This window comes from Dysidea avara, chromosome 2 (assembly GCF_963678975.1).
Source record: "Dysidea avara chromosome 2, odDysAvar1.4, whole genome shotgun sequence".
In the NCBI taxonomy this organism is placed as follows: Eukaryota; Metazoa; Porifera; class Demospongiae; order Dictyoceratida; family Dysideidae; genus Dysidea; species Dysidea avara.
In genome coordinates, this window is record NC_089273.1 from 23211778 (window position 1) to 23229065 (window position 17288).

Here is a 17288-nt window from a genome sequence, read left to right on the forward strand (position 1 = left end):
TATTCTTCAATATTACTATGCTAAAAGTCAACAAATTTGCACCACAAATGGAGCATCTCTTTGATGCACCATTTTGATAGTGATGTGCGATATATCGAAAAATATCGATTTCGCGATAATTTTGTCGATATCGTTATCGTATCGAATTTTGATACTGCTTTAGCAGATTTCAATATTTATCAAAAGGTAATATTTTGATAATTATCGAATATTTCGATAAATCTACCGCATTTAGTGTGTGATTGTGCAATCACGCTAGAAATGAAGGTTGGTTCTGTACTATCTAGCCACTTTAAAAACTTGTCTACCAGTTTTCTAGGCTTATTATTAGTTTTATGCAATAGTTTTAGTGTGTAAATTGTATTTCAAGCATATTTATAAATATCGGCCGACCACGCAATTACACCACCCACACAATTAAAAATTATCAAAAATTAAATCGAAATTTTGATATTTACATAAATATTGTATCGAAATAAAAATCCTGATATCGCACACCACTACATTTTGGTAGCTGTCAAGGAGCTGTACATTAAGAGGCAAAATAATCATATAAGCAGCTATAAATCAACAGTACAACTCCTTGCTTTGCATGCACATTGTATTTTTGAGTGGAGGTGACTGGAACAGAGTGGTTGTACTTCACCAGGTGTATGTTGTTTCGCCATCCGCGAGATGCTAAATGCATGCAACTATTTAGTGGCTTTCTATGGAGGTGACCTTTATTCAGAGGGTCTTACAAGTAAGGTTACACTGTGGGCCATGTTTAAGGTATTTATAACATAAAACAGAAGTTCAAAATGTTATTGCAAAGCTCAGTTATAAGCATTTGTTCAATTGTGCCATTTTTGGGACTTTTTCAATGGAAAGATACAGAGAAAATTTTGCCTATTTTAAAGGACAAAATTGCTTATAACTCCACCAACCCATGACGTATTTCTAAAAACTAAGTGTTTATGAGATCCTCAGGGAGTACTACACAAGGCTATGCTAAATAAAAATTATTTCCATTAATTTTAAAATTCTCCCAGAATCGCTACCATAGGTAGGGTCCGCAACGCAAAATTCGATATCCTCCAATCAACTACCTAACTATTGCCATGTGTTAGGCCATGTGTAACTTAAATAGCACCGGCATGGCAGCCAAGTTTGTGACTTTCTTCTGGTAGAAAACGATACAAATGTCTTAAAATCACGTGATTTTTCGTTGCAGCAGTTCGTAGGGTTCTTCGTATGCCACGATATTGACTCTCAACATTGTTCAAGTAGTCTATCATCAACTCAAAGTATTGGTGGTTTGATTTTATTGGTCAGTTTCTGGTGGCAGTACGATTTGTGCAGCTTTTTGGCAACAGACAAAATGTTTCTTCCTCCGAAGCACAGGACAAGCAGAGCAGCAACTGCGCCGTGGGTCAGCAATGACTAGTACTAGGTAATGTACCTGCATAGGGAATATGGTTATAATTGTAGCTTGTTAGCCATCTGGCTGAGCCATCTATATGCTGAAATTTGGCCAAAATGATGCGATTTTTGCAAACAATTACCAGAATGGGTGATACATCAGTGAGACAGTCTCTAACAACAAGGATACGAAGCTTATAAACACCTAACAATACGGCTATCTCGCCCAGTAAACGTATAGAGCAATCTAATGCATGAAATGGGCAATCACGTGATCGATATTCAAATCTCGGAAAACAACCATAATCTATTCCAATGAACTTAACATCACTTGGAATCAAGTGACAATCAGTTTGTGTGCATTAGGTTGAGCATCTCGATTAGCCCAGCAGTTTGAGACTCTCCCTATGATACTATCACAGCATAAAACACACCTGCACTGGCCCAGACCACGCCTGAGTGAACAATTAACACAAATATTTACAAAAGGAGCACACTGCATGGTTCCTATTCAGAAATGAAAGCGATTTCATGGGTATTTCCGCGATTTGAATTTCGATAACGTGAGTGCCTATTTTGCGCATTGGATTGCTCTATGCATTTACTGGGCGAGATAGCTGTATTGTTAGGTGTTTATAAGCTTCGTATCCTTGCTGTTGGAGACGGTCTCACTGATGTATCAACCATTCTGGTGTTTGTTTGCAAAAATCGCGTCATTTTGGCCGAATTTCAGCATATAGATGGCTCACCCAGATGGCTAACAAGCTTCAATTATAACCATACTCTACATGCAGGTGCTTTACCTAGTACTGGTAATTGCTGACCCACGGCGCAGTTGCTGCTCTGCTTGTCCTGTGCTTCGGAGGAAGAAACACTTTGTCTGTCGCCAAAAAGCTGCACAGATCGTGCTGCCACCAGAAACTGACCAATAAAATCAAACCACCAATACTTTGAGTTGATGATAAACTACTTGAACAATGTTGAGAGTGAATATCGTGGCATACAAAGAACCCTACGAACTGCTGCAACGAAAAATCACGTGATTTTAAGACATTTGTATCGTTTTCTACCAGAAGAAAGTGACAAACTTGGCTGCCACGCTGGTATTATTTAAGTTACACTTAGCCTAATACATGACAATAGTTAGGTGGTTGATTGGAGGATATCGATTTTTCGCGTTGCGGACCCTACCATATTGATCCATCTGTGGCTATTATGGCACGCTTCTTATGAAAGTGGTTAAGGGAGAATCAACGGCTCACCTACCGAAGCACAAAACTTTTCTATTGTATAGTCTCCAGACCCTCGGATAGGAGCAGGCGCTTAATATCTCTAATCGATAAGCACCGTGCAGAGAAATCTGCCACCTGGAGTCTTGCTTGATGCATAAACAGGTACTGCGTGCATATATTGTAGTGTATCTGTGCACAATATGTGACTGGATTTTGGAAAAATGATCCAAATCGCACATTAGAAGTTTCGAGATAAACGGTTTTAAAGAATTGAAGCCAGCATAACTCTCCAAGGATAGCAAGTACGCGTATGAAATTTACACAAAAGATGCATCAATCTGTTACCTTTCAAGCCACTTCCAGTACTTGTAGCTGCTTGTACAGTTTCCCGCTAAATAAGATAGAAAATCTGAGCAGTTGGACTAGCGAAGTAGTATCAAGAGTGCTCACAAAGGGGTGGAGGCTGGGGGGTGGCGGGAAGGGCAAAAGATAGGCCTCAAAATGGAGGCAGACCACGATTGGAGTCCAGACACGAGATTACAGGGCTGTGCTGGCTACTTAGTGGCTGATATGTAGCAAAATCTACAGAGAACACGTCTGGCTAACATTATAAGGCTGTCCACCAGTAAACCACTGATTCTTGCCAAGCCAGGTCCTTCACAAGGCCTCAAACCGCCATTTGGGCACTCCACACCACCCAGAAAAGACGTCTATTAAAACCAGCCTCGTGTAGTTTGAGTAGTGCTGAGGGTCAAAACTTGTAGTACGATAGTGTAGCTATCCACTGGTGGTGTTAGTTTGATTTTGCCTGATGTGCGATTTGGTTCGGTTCTGTAAAATCTGGTCACATATGTGACCGGATTTGCGAAAAGGTACCTTTTCCACACATTTGACATACCAGCAAGCAAAATGATGTAACACTTGACTCCTTATACTGATTAACTTGCTTTTAGTATCAAAATGTAGACAGATACTGTAGCTACATTCACTGAACATTTCAAGCAATTATATGCCAAGATCAATAAGTTATGAAGCTTTAAAGTACAAAAAAATGGGTCAAATTTTGTGCGTGAAAAAGGTACCTTTTTGCAAATCCGGTCACATATAGTGATTGTCCTCTACTAGAGTGTAGGCTGATTTCGTTTCGTTTCGTTTCCCGTTTCGATTCCGGTTTTTATAACTAGCCGTTACAGAGACTATCCAAGAGATTTCCCCTAAATAGGTGACGTGTCCATTGTCAGTCGGGTGGAACTTGTTTAGTTATGGCTCTACAATGCGGTACACGTACTTTATGTATTTTAGTGTTAATTATTATTCATACTTCCCTCTCAAGACATGGACTGCCTTCAATAATAATATAAATCGCGTATCACGTGTGTTCACTTTTCACTTGAGGTGTTACTGTTCAGGGACTTTCCAAGAGATATCCCCTAAATAGGTCACGTGATATAATTGTCAGTCAGGTGGAACTTATTTATTTCCATTAATGCACCATGGAGCTTGTGTTGTGGCTTTCATTAATCAATCATTATGCACATACCATGGTGCAACAAAGTTTGCGTAACAGATAGCTGGAATGTGGTTTGTTGTTTGCTAGTGACTGTATGAGCTTGTGTTGTGGCTTTCAACTTTTGTAACAGATTGCTTGAATGTGGTTCGTGGTTTGCTGGTGACTGTGTATATGAGTTAGGGTTGTTCCACACAGCTTGCACAATATTCAAATTTCATGCCGGGATGTCTGCATGATGACACAAGATTAAGTGAGACCTGTAAAAGAACAAGCAGGCACTGAACTTAACCTTAAATTAAACACACATGCAACTAACCTGTCACAACACCAAAGACACTTGCTTGGATATCCTCATGGCTTAACTATGGAGTGACATGTGTAATTAATGGGATGTACAACACAATTTTCTTTCCTGCAAACACCAAGTAAGGGCACTACCAGCTCACCCACAAGAGCATTTCACAAGAGATGTGATATTAATTTGTTTACATCAAGTACAACCAATATGTGGTGTGTGTATGTGTGTGTGTGTGTGTGTGCGCGCGCGCGTGTGCTTGTACGTGTGTGTGTGTGAACATGCGTGTATAGTGTTTGCAATTTTGTGTGTGTCTTGTGCTTGTAAGTGTGTGTTTGTATGTAGTGAAATAAAAATAATAGCATGATGTTTGTGATCTCCTTCATAATCCTCAGCAAAGCATCTTGCTCTACGAGTGGCAAACCAAGTTGATAAGTTGTCCTCAGGACACTACGGCCACTATGGCAGTGTGGCCATAACAGGTTTCATTCATTGATTAGTACAGAATGATTGATATACTCCAATAGAACAGTCAGGCAATAAAATACTTTAATAGAACAGTCATTGAATAATATTGCTGAATATTAACATTTCTGTCTGAAAACACTCCCAGATCCCAGATGCAATTTCAGAGTTGCTATTTCAAGATGGTGGCATTCTCCAAGATCACCTAGAAGAGCATGCTTTGCAAATAAGTTCTTTACACACATCTTTGGTAACCCTGACTGTAGCCATTACTGGCCTGACCAGTAAATTGCAGTAAATTCCACTGGCCCTTGTCCTAATAAATATTAACCACTACTATAGGATTGTATGTTATATGCTCATCACCTATCAGCAGATTTGTGTTTGGTTGTAATATCTCTACAAGGCAGAATTCATCATACACACCCCATAGCATGAACATCGGGTCTGTAAATTATATAACTGACAAAAATTAGTGATATCCCCCCAAAAACACCTTTGCTGTAAAAAAAGGTGCGTCCAAGAAACTACAAGTATTTGTAATCCTGCTGTAGAAAACACTCCATGAAATTAATGGGTAACTGAAAGAGCTGATATGTAGAGTGCCCAAGAATCAATAATGTTACTACAACTGACTATGATCACCAAAGAACACCTTGGCTGTAAAACAGGCAAATAAAAGTAACTGGCAACCAAAACAGCTGATATCTGAAGTGGCCAAGAATAAAAGTTAAGTTGATACAACTAACTACAATTATTAACTTGCAGCATTGAATCCTAATCATTCGACTGTGTTCTATACATTCACCCTTGCTACATCCTAAATTAATTCTTGTAACTCTAATTGGCTGGTAATTTGGCTGCCTTTTTTTTCTTTACTCAGACTATTGAAAAGGGTGGCCAAATTACCAGCCAATTAGAGTTACAAAGAATTAATTTAGGATGTAGCAAGGGTGAATGTATAGAACACAGTTGAATGATTAAGATTCAATGTTGCAAGTTAATAATTGTAGTTAGACTATGGTACAGCTCATTTACAAAATTACTAAATCGCTTAGTCACCTGACATGCTCATTTAGTCACCTACACATATTCATTTAGTAACCTGCCCTCAAGCAATTTTGTACATAATAAATAATTATAACACGAAAGGCACAATGCAGTACTTGATAATACTGTAATACTCTTCTTATCATGTTCCGCAAATAATTCTGGACAAATAGTAGACTGAGCAGTGTATCTACTGTAGCTCTAGCCGTTACTCTGGTTACCAGTCGAATAATTATTTTTGTGGGCGCTGTAAGGAGTTCAGGAAGAAACCGTTCTGATGTTCTGTACTGCTCTTTCACCCCACACTCATGCTCTGGCTATAAAGGTACTTACTTTAAACCATAGTCTAAATAAGTTAGACACCGCGACCAACGGGAACTAAGCAATTTAGTAACCCCTCTGTCCCTTAGTAGTGCCCTCGCTGTGCTTGGGATGCTACAGCCTCAGGCCATCGGGGTTACTAAATTGCTTAGTTCCCTTGGTCTTGGTGTCTAACTATTATTTAGTTGTATCAACTTAACTTTTATTCTTGGCCGCTTCAGATATCAGCTGTTTTGGTTGCCAGTTACTTTTATTTGCCTGTTTTACAGCCAAGGTGTTCTTTGGTGATCATAGTCAGTTGTAGTAACATTATTGATTCTTGACCACTCTACATATCAGCTCTTTCAGTTACTAATTAATTTCATGGAGTGTTTTCTACAGCAGGATTACAAATACTTGTAGTTTCTTGGATGCACCTTTATTTTACAGCAAAGGTGTTTTTGGGGGATATATTTTAATAGAAACCAAGGATACCACACTCGTGTGAAGTTGACAGTGTTAGATCACAATGCATACATGAAATAGAGACATTATGATGAAACCAGGTGGCACTAAAATCTACCACCGCAAATATAGAAAACAAACGAAGAAGTGGGATGTTACCCCTGTCTTAGAGGAGAAAAAGTATGAGTGCATACCACAGCTAATGGAAGGTGTCCGTGTGATGCAAATTCAGTCTGTTTGTTTGTGCCATAAGGGAGTTCTGCCATAGAATCACCCTGCACTGAAGCAACCTACTATTGCTCACATTCCTCCAACTCCCACAGGCAAACTAGTTCAAAGTAAACATTCAAAATTCCATTAACCATCATTTATAATCAAAATTTAGGTATTTACGGTAAATTTTGTCATAAAGATATTTTTGTCGCTGGCTATATTGACGAAAATTAAAACAACAAATAATAATTTTAACTATTATATGGATAGTTTGCACATACAAATATTAACGTATAGCTAGTTATTCTGTCAAAAAGTTTTCATAGATTATGTAAGCGACAAAAATATGTAGCTTCAAAATTTTAATAGACAATTTTCTATGTCAAAATTTTCCTGATTTATGGTATAGCTAAAATGTGATCTGATCTTGGAAAACCTACCTTTTTGGCACATTAGTCAATTTTCTGTTTTGTAGCTTAAATAAAATACTGGGTGCTCATGTATCTTGTGTTAAAATTTCAGCTTAGTATCTTTAAGCATTCCGGAGATATGGTCAATATTCTGTTCTGTACATTACAAACTAACTTTTATGGTAATGTATTGAGTGCTGTGAGTAATTAAAGGTGACAAATGATGACAAATCACTTTGTTTATCAATAATTTCATTCTCAGCATCTAAAATATTTTAAAAGACATTTCTGATAGTTTAATGAAGTATTCTTGGTACTTTTCTGCAATTAAATGCTATATATCATTGTCTAACGCTAATAACTGAATGTAGGAGTATGCCATTAGTTTCAAATTTTGACCTGGTATTTTGCAATGTTATGGAACAATTGTGTGAAAATTTTAGGTCAATAGCTTCCTAAGTAGTCAAGTTACAGTTGGTTAAAGTCAGAAAATTGGATGTGCGTGGAAGCCTTGTTTTGTCAGTCACAAATGGCTATAGACAACACATGGTTGTCTAGCACAGCAGATTAAAACTTTCACTTGTATTGATGCATGGCCTTTACCTACAAGATACATTTTCTTCAGGAAGAGACATGGGTTGGCACTTTCCACATTTGCATCAGGGTAGATCATTGCTTAGTGGTGGTGGTTGTGGTAGACTGGGATCATTTTCCAACAAACCTTTTGCTAGTTGGATACCGCCCCAGCAACTATATGCTGCGACAATCAGCTGACAACTAGTTAGTGAGGATAGGGGCGGAGAATAGTACTCAAAAGTGGGGTGGCAAGTCATGTCGGTTGGCTGTAAGTTACAAAGTGTTTTGTATTCATTAACTGTACCACAGTGTGCTTTGCACTCTAGCATGTAAAGTACGCCGATACTAAGGGGTCTGGAGGCATACCTCGATGGAAAATTTTGAGATTTGAGATTGAATCTGAGAGCATTTTCAGTGGAACATGTATACTTGAATAGGATACTGCTATGCAATGACTATCATTGAGAGACACTATACAATTAGATACATCAGTAAATGAAGGCATTTCAGATAGACTCATGCTGTTGATTATATAGAGTATGTGCTGGTATTATGGGACAGCAGGGGTTATGGGACACCTTGATGAATCACCATGACTTTTGCATCAATTACCCTCCATGATGAAGTAAACATACCATGTAAATATGGGCTAAATTAAGTTGCCTGGTTTTGCAGTACATATGATTTATCGCAACATTTAGCCTAACTGCAATCAGGTAAATTCTGAACGCTGCACATTTTCGCATTACTATGTATACTAATACTAGCTAGCTCCATTTTCTGCTAGAATGAGTACTCTAAGAACCTTCAGATGTGAGAAACGCCAAAATTTTACCTATTTGGTTGGTTAAAATTCACCTCACTAACCTCTGTTAGTAGCATAGCTTGAAGAATAAAGGGGGCATGGCTTAAAACTTTTCCAATGTTCAACATCATAAGTGAGTTGAAACTGATATTAGAATATGTTTCACTCATGAATTGATGCAGTAAAACGTTTTTAAAGTCAAGCGTCTCATAACTGTTGCAAGTGTCCCAATAATTGGTTAATTGACTGTATTTTGTTTAATCAGCATTTCTTGCTGGTATACCATGATTTTTGAAACATTTACTTCACCAATAAATAGAGCAATAGTGACTGTAACTACATCCCAAGTTTCAATGCTTTGGGTGATTTACTTTTGTTTTTACGAAGTGTTGATTGCTGGTGTCTCATAACCCATCCAAAGTCCCATAATTGGGTCATTGACCATGCCATGCTCTACTGTCTACTTTGCTGCTCTAAACAATAATTATTATGATTAAATACCACCCAAAGATATTAGGGTAGATACACTACATGCACCAAAAATTTGGAAGTCAACAACTATTTCCTTCCGGAATAGCATGTAGTTGCATTTTGGTGTGTCATATATGCAGCATCTACTCTACATGTAATAGTTATCTAATCAAAAACAGCCAAGCTGTAAAAAAAGGTGCGGCCCCCAAAGAGGCCATGGTGAAAAAAGATGTGAAATCCAAGGTGGCGGCCAAGAAATGGCTGTGATGGTAGGTTAATGGTTACATTTTAATAACAACAATTCAGGTAAATTTGGTGCCAAGACCAAGCGGCACAAAATTCACCTGAATTGTCGTTATTAAAATGTAACCATTAACCTACCATCACAGCCATTTCTTGGCCGCCACCTTGGATTTCACATCTTTTTTCACCATGGCCTCTTTGGGGGCCGCACCTTTTTTTACAGCTTGGCTGTTTTTGATTAGATATCACTTCTTTTTGTATTTGTATACTGCAAAGCCGGCCTATGGCTGGCTTTGGGGCTTTTTTAACCCATGTGTTTTTTTCTTTACCACAGGAAGAAGAAAAGAACTTAAAGAAGAATTTTAGTACTTCAATTATTTTTGATTTTATTAGTAATTATACAAATTATATACAAATATTTATTACATGCCCATTATTCCCCACAGGAATTTTTTTGCAGCTGATCTCTCTACTGGGTGACTTGAAATGTAGCTGAACTATATACAGGATGGTTTCTTTGTAGCTGAACTCTCTACAAGGTAACCTCTTCTAGCTGGTCTCTCTACAGGGTATTTTGTTTCTAGCTGAACTCTCTACAGGTGATTTGTTTGCAGCTAAACTCTCTACATGGAAGTGTCTTTGTAGCCAAACTCCCTACATGATGGTTTCTTTGTAGCTGAACTCTCTATAAGGTGACTTCGTCTAGCTGAACTCTCTACAGGGTGATTTTTTTGTAGCTGAACTCTCTGCAGGGTGATTTGTTTGCAGCTGAACTCTCTACATGATGGTTTCTTTGTAGCTGAACTCTCTACAAGGTGACTTCGTCCAGCTGATCTCTCTACGGGGTGATTTGTTTCTAGCTGTACTCTCTACAGGTGATTTGTTTGCAGCTAAACTCTCTACATGGTGGTTTCTTTGTAGCTGAACTCTCTACAAGGTAACTTCTTCTCTACAGGGTGATTTGTTGTAGTTGAATTCTCTACAAGGTGGTTTGTATGAGGCTGAACTCTCTACATGGCGGTTTCTTTGTAGCTGAACTCTCTACAGAGTGATTTGTTTGCAGCTGAACTCTCTACATGATGGTTTCTTTGTAACTGAACACTCTACAAGGTGACTTCTTCTAGCTGATCTTTCTACTGGGTGAATTGTTGTAGCTGAACTATCTACAAGGTAACTTCTTCTAGCTGATCTCTATACAGGGTGATTTGTTTGTAGTTGAATTCTGTACAGGTGGTTTCTTTGTAGCTGAACTCTGTACATGATGGTTTCTTTGTAGCTAAACTCTTTACAAGGTGACTTCTTCTAGCTGAACTCTCTACGGGATAATTTCTTTGTAGCTGAACTCTCTATATGATGGTTTCTTTGTAACTGAACTCTCTACAAGGTAACTTCTTCTAGCTGATCTTTCTACTGGGTGATTTGTTTGCAGCTGAACTCTCTACATGGTGGTTTCTTTGTTGCTGAACTCTCTACAATGTGAATTCTTCTACCTGATCTCTCTACAGGGTGATTTGTTTGTAACTGAACTCTGTATAAGTGCGTTTTTGTGGGTGATCTCATTGCAGGTTGATTTGTTTGTAGCTGAACTCACTAAAGGGTGATTTTGCTTGTAGCTGAACTCCTTGCATTGTATCTAGTTTCTAGCTGTTCTCTCTACAGGGTGATTTGTTTGTAGCTGATCTCTCTACAAGTTGATTTGTGTGTAGCTGATCTCTCTGAAGGTTGATTAATTTGCAGCCGATCTCTCTACAAGGTAATTTGTTTGTAGCTGACTGTCTATAAAGTGATTTATTTGTAGCTGATCTCTCTGCAGGTTGATTTGTTTTAGCTGAACTCTCTACAGGGTGATTTACTTGTAGCTGAACTCCTTACATTGTGTCTAGTTTCTAGCTGATCTCTCTACAGGGTGATTTGTTTGTAGCTGATCTCTCTACAAGTTGATTTGTGTGTAGCTGATCTTTCTACTGGTTGATTTGTTTGTAGCCGATCTCTCTACAGGGTAATCTGTTTGTAGCTGAACTCTGTACAAGGTGCTTTTTTGTAGGTGATCTCACTGCAGGTTGATTTGTTTGTAGCTGAACTCACTAAAGGGTGATTTGCTTGTAGCTGAGCTCCTTACATTGTGTCCAGTTTCTAGCTGATCTCTCTACAGAGTGATTTGTTTGTAGCTGAACTCTCTACATGGTGGTTTCTTTGTTGCTGAACTCTCTACAGGGTGTTTTGCTTGTAGCTGAACTCTCGACAGGGTGATTTGTTTGTAGCTGAACTCTCTACAGGGTGATTTGTTTCTAGCTTATCTCTCTACAGGTTGATTTGTGTGTAACTGATCTCTCCACAAGCTGATTTGTTTGTAGCTGAATTCTCTGCAAAGTGTTTTGGTTGTAGCTGACCTCTCTTCAGGGTGATTTGTTTCTAGTTGATCTCTCTACAGGGTGATTTTTTTGTAGCTGACCTCTCTTCAGGGTGATTTGTTTCTAGCCGATTGCTCTGCAGGTTGATTTGCTTGTAGATGAACTCTCTACAGGGTAACTTGCTTGTAGCTGAACTCCTTACTTTGTGTCTAGTTTGTAGCTGATCTCTCTACAGGGTGATCTGTTTGTAGCTGAACTCCTTACGTTGTGTGTAGTTTCTAGCTGATCTCTCTACAGGGTGATTTGTTTGTAGCCGATCTCTCTACAGGGTAATTTGTTTGTAGCTGAACTCTCTACAAGTTGATTTGTGTGTAGCTGATCTCTCTGCAGGTTGATTTGTTTGTAGCCGATCTCTCTACAAGGCAATTTGTTTGTAGCTGATCTCTCTACAGGTTGATTTGTTTGTAGCCGATCTCTCTACAGGGCAATTTGTTTGTAGCTGATCTCTCTACAGGGTGATTCTTTTGTAGCTGATCACTCTTCAGGGTGATTTGTTTCTAGCTGATCTCTCTACAGGGTGATTTTTTGTAGCTGACTTCTCTTCAAGGTGATTTGTTTCTAGCTGATTGCTCTACAGGTTGATTTGTTTGTAGATGAACTCTCTACAGGGTAATTTGCTTGTAGCTGAACTCCTTACATTGTGTCTAGTTTGTAGTTGATCTCTCTACAGGGTGATTTGTTTGTAGCTGAACTCCTTACATTGTGTGTAGTTTCTAGCTGATCTCTCTACACAGTGATTTGTTTGTAGCTGATCTCTCTACAAGTTGATTTGTGTGTAGCTGATCTCTCTGCAGGTTGATTTGTTTGTAGCCGATCTCTCTACAGGTAATCTGTTTGTATCTGAACTCTCTATAAGGTGATTTGTTTGTAGCTGATCTCTCTGCAGGTTGATTTGTTTTAGCTGAACTCTCTACAGGGTGATTGCTTGTAGCTGAACTCCTTACATTGTGTCTAGTTTATAGCTGATGTCTCTACAGGGTGATTTTTTGTAGCTGAACTCTCTTCAGGGTGATTTGTTTCTAGCTGATCTCTCTACAGGTAGATTTGTGTTGATTTGTTCATTGCTGATCGCTCTAAAGGTTGATTTGTTGCAGTTGAACACCCTGCAAAGTGTTTTGTTTGTAGCTGATCACTCTAAATGGTAATATGTTTGTAGCTGAACCCTCTCTACAATGACTTGTGTGTAGCGGAATTCGGTGTAACTGAATTCTCTAGAGAGTGACTTAATTGTAGCTGAATTCTCTACACAGTGCATGACTTGTTTATAGCTGAACTTTCTTCAGTGTGACTTGTAATGTTCTGAATCTCTATAGTGATATATTTGCTTAACTCTCCACATGGTGACTGTCTTCTTGCTGAACTGTCTATAAGATTAACTGTTTGCAGCTGAACTCCCTACAGAATAACTTGTGATGTAATAAAATTCTATATTGGAGTAAATAAATTATCCGAATGCTCTATTAGGGTGACTGTTCTATTAGAGTATCTCGATCTCGCATTTGCTACACGGAGTTGCCTTTCGAATCAAACCTCAGTGGTTTGTAATCCGATTCTTCTGTACTACTGCAAGGACTTTCTATGAAGATTATTCCAGCTATACACCGATTTTCAGCCCATTGCTCTAAGCGGTTTGCCTAGTAGGCGTGAAAACTAATACATTTTATTCATAAAAATCGATCACGTAATTGTGACACAGGTTGGGTTTTGTGTCATATCTCCGTGGTCTTTATCTCGATTCCTTTCAAACCACCAAAAGGCACTCCTACGATGGTTACTCCATCTACATAGCAATTTTCAACTCATTCCATGAAGCGGTTTACCCTGTAGGCGTGACAACAAGTCGATCTTGTTTTACCTCTAATAATCGATCATAACTCCTGAACCATTCATCGGATTTGTACCAAATTTGATGCTAGTATTCGCCTTTGGACTCCCTTTCTGTGTGCCAAATTTCAAGGCGATCGGAGTACGCGTTTGCTTGTTATAGCAATTTTTGCAAGTGTTCGAAAAGACGAAGAAGAAAAAAAACGAAGAAAAAAACATGAAATTTGGCAGCTCGTATCTCGGAAATGGCTGGAGCGATTTCCTTCAAATTTGGAATGTAGACTTCCTTTGCTGGCGGGCAATTGTGTAGCAAATTTGGTTCCAATCAGATAAGTGATCACCGAGATACTAAGGTGTGAAAATGACGTTTTCGTTCTTTCTGTCAATATACTCACGGTGTGGCACGCCGGCTTCTTGGTCCGCACGACACACTACGTGTGTCTTGATACCATGGCTGCGAGGGATTTTGCTGATATATACACCCAAAGCACGAGGGCCGCAGGCCCGAGGGCTGCGGGTGTACATGTCAGCAAAATCCCAAGCAGCCATGGTACAAGTGATATATATCACTTGGGGCGCACTCACCTAATAGGTGAAAGAATTAATGAGAACTCATCCCATTTGTTTTATACAGTAGCATCTGAAGATCGATTGTGGTTTTAATAGCGTGGGCTAATGGCCATCAAAACGTTATCCATATGTTAAAACGTCATTAATACGTTACTATGCTTCAACACGCAATGTTAGAAAACTTGCGATTGTGGGATGGAGTTTATATTGTTATCATTTTTGTACTAAGTTAAGCCAACTAACTTCGCTATTGGGACAGTAAGTAAGTTATTATATTAAGTTAAGTACTTAGAACTGTAAGTTACTAACCTATTTCAACGTAGCAGTAGTAGCTTTGCTGTTCCGTGGTCTGTTCAAAGGCTGATACGCGGTGGGTAGAAATACGCATCCACAATCGCCCAAACAATTATTTTGTGCCTTCATTATCCTTTAGTAACAACCAACTACTCTATCTTAGCCTATGTACTAAGCTTAGCAACCTCTACAAAACCGAGTCCCACAATACAAAGCTCTATGTCGCTCAATATAACGAGTCAAAGCGCATCGATTCTTTGAACTGGCTGGGTGTCAAAGTCATTGGCAAACCGCTTTCCCATGATATTGCCCTGGAAATATCTTGATATTGCCCGGGCAATATGCGAGTTAAACACCAAGCGGCGCCTTTGAACGCTCACGCTAAAGTGGTATATATAGATATAAGTGTTGTAGTGAAGATATATTGAATTAATTGCATATAGCAGGGAAAACTTATAATGATTTCGCTGAATGTTCTATTAGAGTAGCTAGGTGACTGCTCTATTAGAGTATATCGATCTCGTGCACTCCCAGTACTGATTCATGCAGTGTTCCATGCTTGCATAACTTTTAGCACATCCCAGTAAATAAAGGCAAAGTAAGTTGGCTAATGACTAAAGTAGTTGCTTTACTTTGGCAACTGGGCATTGGAAAAAAGTGAGGTGGCACTGCCCCTCCACTTGTAAAAGTTGGCTGGCAGTTGCCCCTCCGCCCCTTCCCCCCCCCTCCCCCCCCCATTTCTCCGCCCTTGAGTGTGTCTGTAAAGCATTATATGAGCTAGTACATTATATACTTCACATTCAATACAATTACTGTAATTTCTTCTCTCGTTCGTCTAGAGCTCACAGCAGCTAGCGATTCTGCCACATTAGGGTTATCCACCGAAGGCTGCACAATTCATTGTGTAATAGATATTTAATACAAACCCAAGTTACCTTGTTTCTACATGGCTTCCGAGCGGTTCTACAACTGCAACTTTCGCAACAGTATAAGCCGCCCACTTTACAGAGGCAAGGGCAGGTGCTTTTGCAGTCACATCTCACCGCCATGTGCTCACTCGTCGAATTGCTAATCGCCTGTAAATACGCCCACTTATAAAGTCAAATTTTAAGTACCATCGATAATTATGATTGCAATGGCAGCAATGTATTGAAAGCATTTTAGGTCGTACCAGGAGCTTATGAGAGCCTGAAACTTACGTAGCCTGCTGGGTGCCATCAAAATCCAAATTCATTAGTGATTAGTTTCCATACAAGGAAAGTAAAATCTCATTAATCGACGCCGTATACTAATTGTGGCGACACTCGTAGCAATTTATTCAAAAAACGTGACGTAATTTGGATTGTGATGGAACTGAGTTTCAGGCTCCTTCGCCGCCTTCGGCGGCTCATAAGCTCCTGGTCGTACTCAATGCACTTTTGGGCTTGTTTAAATCTAACCACCAATACTGCCAAGGTGTCATGAAGGTATTGTGAGGCTGGTTTCTGGTCAATAGTTGTTTTTGTGGAAAAGTGCAAACCTAATATACAGTACTATACAAGGTTGGGAATGTTCCATCTGTGATCCTATAACCTACATCAGGAGTTTTATCATTTCAGCGTCATCTGTAACAGTATTCATTTCGTGAGCAATCTGGTAGAGTTCACCTGTCTTCTCCAGGTGCTCTTTGTGCACATGAAAATATTTGTGTGCAATTACATAACAGCTTTACGTAACAGATTGCATTATTGTAAAGATGCCTGAATGGCTTCATAAACATCGCATTGTCCCTTTTACTCATGCAATGTTGTGGTCTTCACTAAATCACTGGAATGCTGTGTTATTGTCTTATGCTTGAAAGGAAATGGATATTCTGAAAAATATATTCTATGGATAATGACTTCATCACTTTCTTCATTGGGAGCTTATAAGGACCAAAAGTGAAAATTTTTACACTTTGGACTAACACATAACTTGGAAATGTTCTAGCTGTGATCCTATAACCTACACCAGGAGCAGTGCCTTTGGCACTAACAAATTGGTTGTCCACTTGCTGCTAGCACTGACTGTCTCACATGCTGTCGCACACTAAATCTATCTATAACCAGTGAGAAGTTAGAGCAGTTGCATTGCAGATGCTTCTTACCAATTGCTTACAGCTACAAAATGCAGCCACCTCCTTAATAAGTTAGGAAAGAAAAATTGTCCCTACAGTAATGACCAGTTTTCACTGTACTATTAGTGAAGGATTAAATATCAAGATACTGACATATACATGCGCTACAAAGTCATCTCCAGACAACCTCCAAATATAGCAGTAAAATTTTCACCTTGGTCCAATGTCTACTAATAGTATGTGAAATTATGTTACGATAGAGATTCCACTATACAAAATACATGTTATCATGGTATGTACTAATTACGCCTTTTACAACTAAGTTTTACAACACAAATACATGTATTGCTAAAATCACCAATTGTGTCAATCTCATCAACACAAAGAGAACCTTCAGATGATGAGACAACAGCCTCAAGGTTCTCACAAAGATCACAGCCTATTCTGGTGTACTTAGTTATTAGTGATATAAATTTTAAAGGTGTTTATTAACAATAGGACATTACACCATAGATATTATATACTACTATGATTACATTCCCCTCTATTGTTTCTGGACATATTTGCCATTTCTCTACCATTCTCATTTCATTTCATAAGAGCTCTTACTGATATGGGTAGGGGTGTGGCTTCTCCACTTGAATTAGTAAGATTGAGA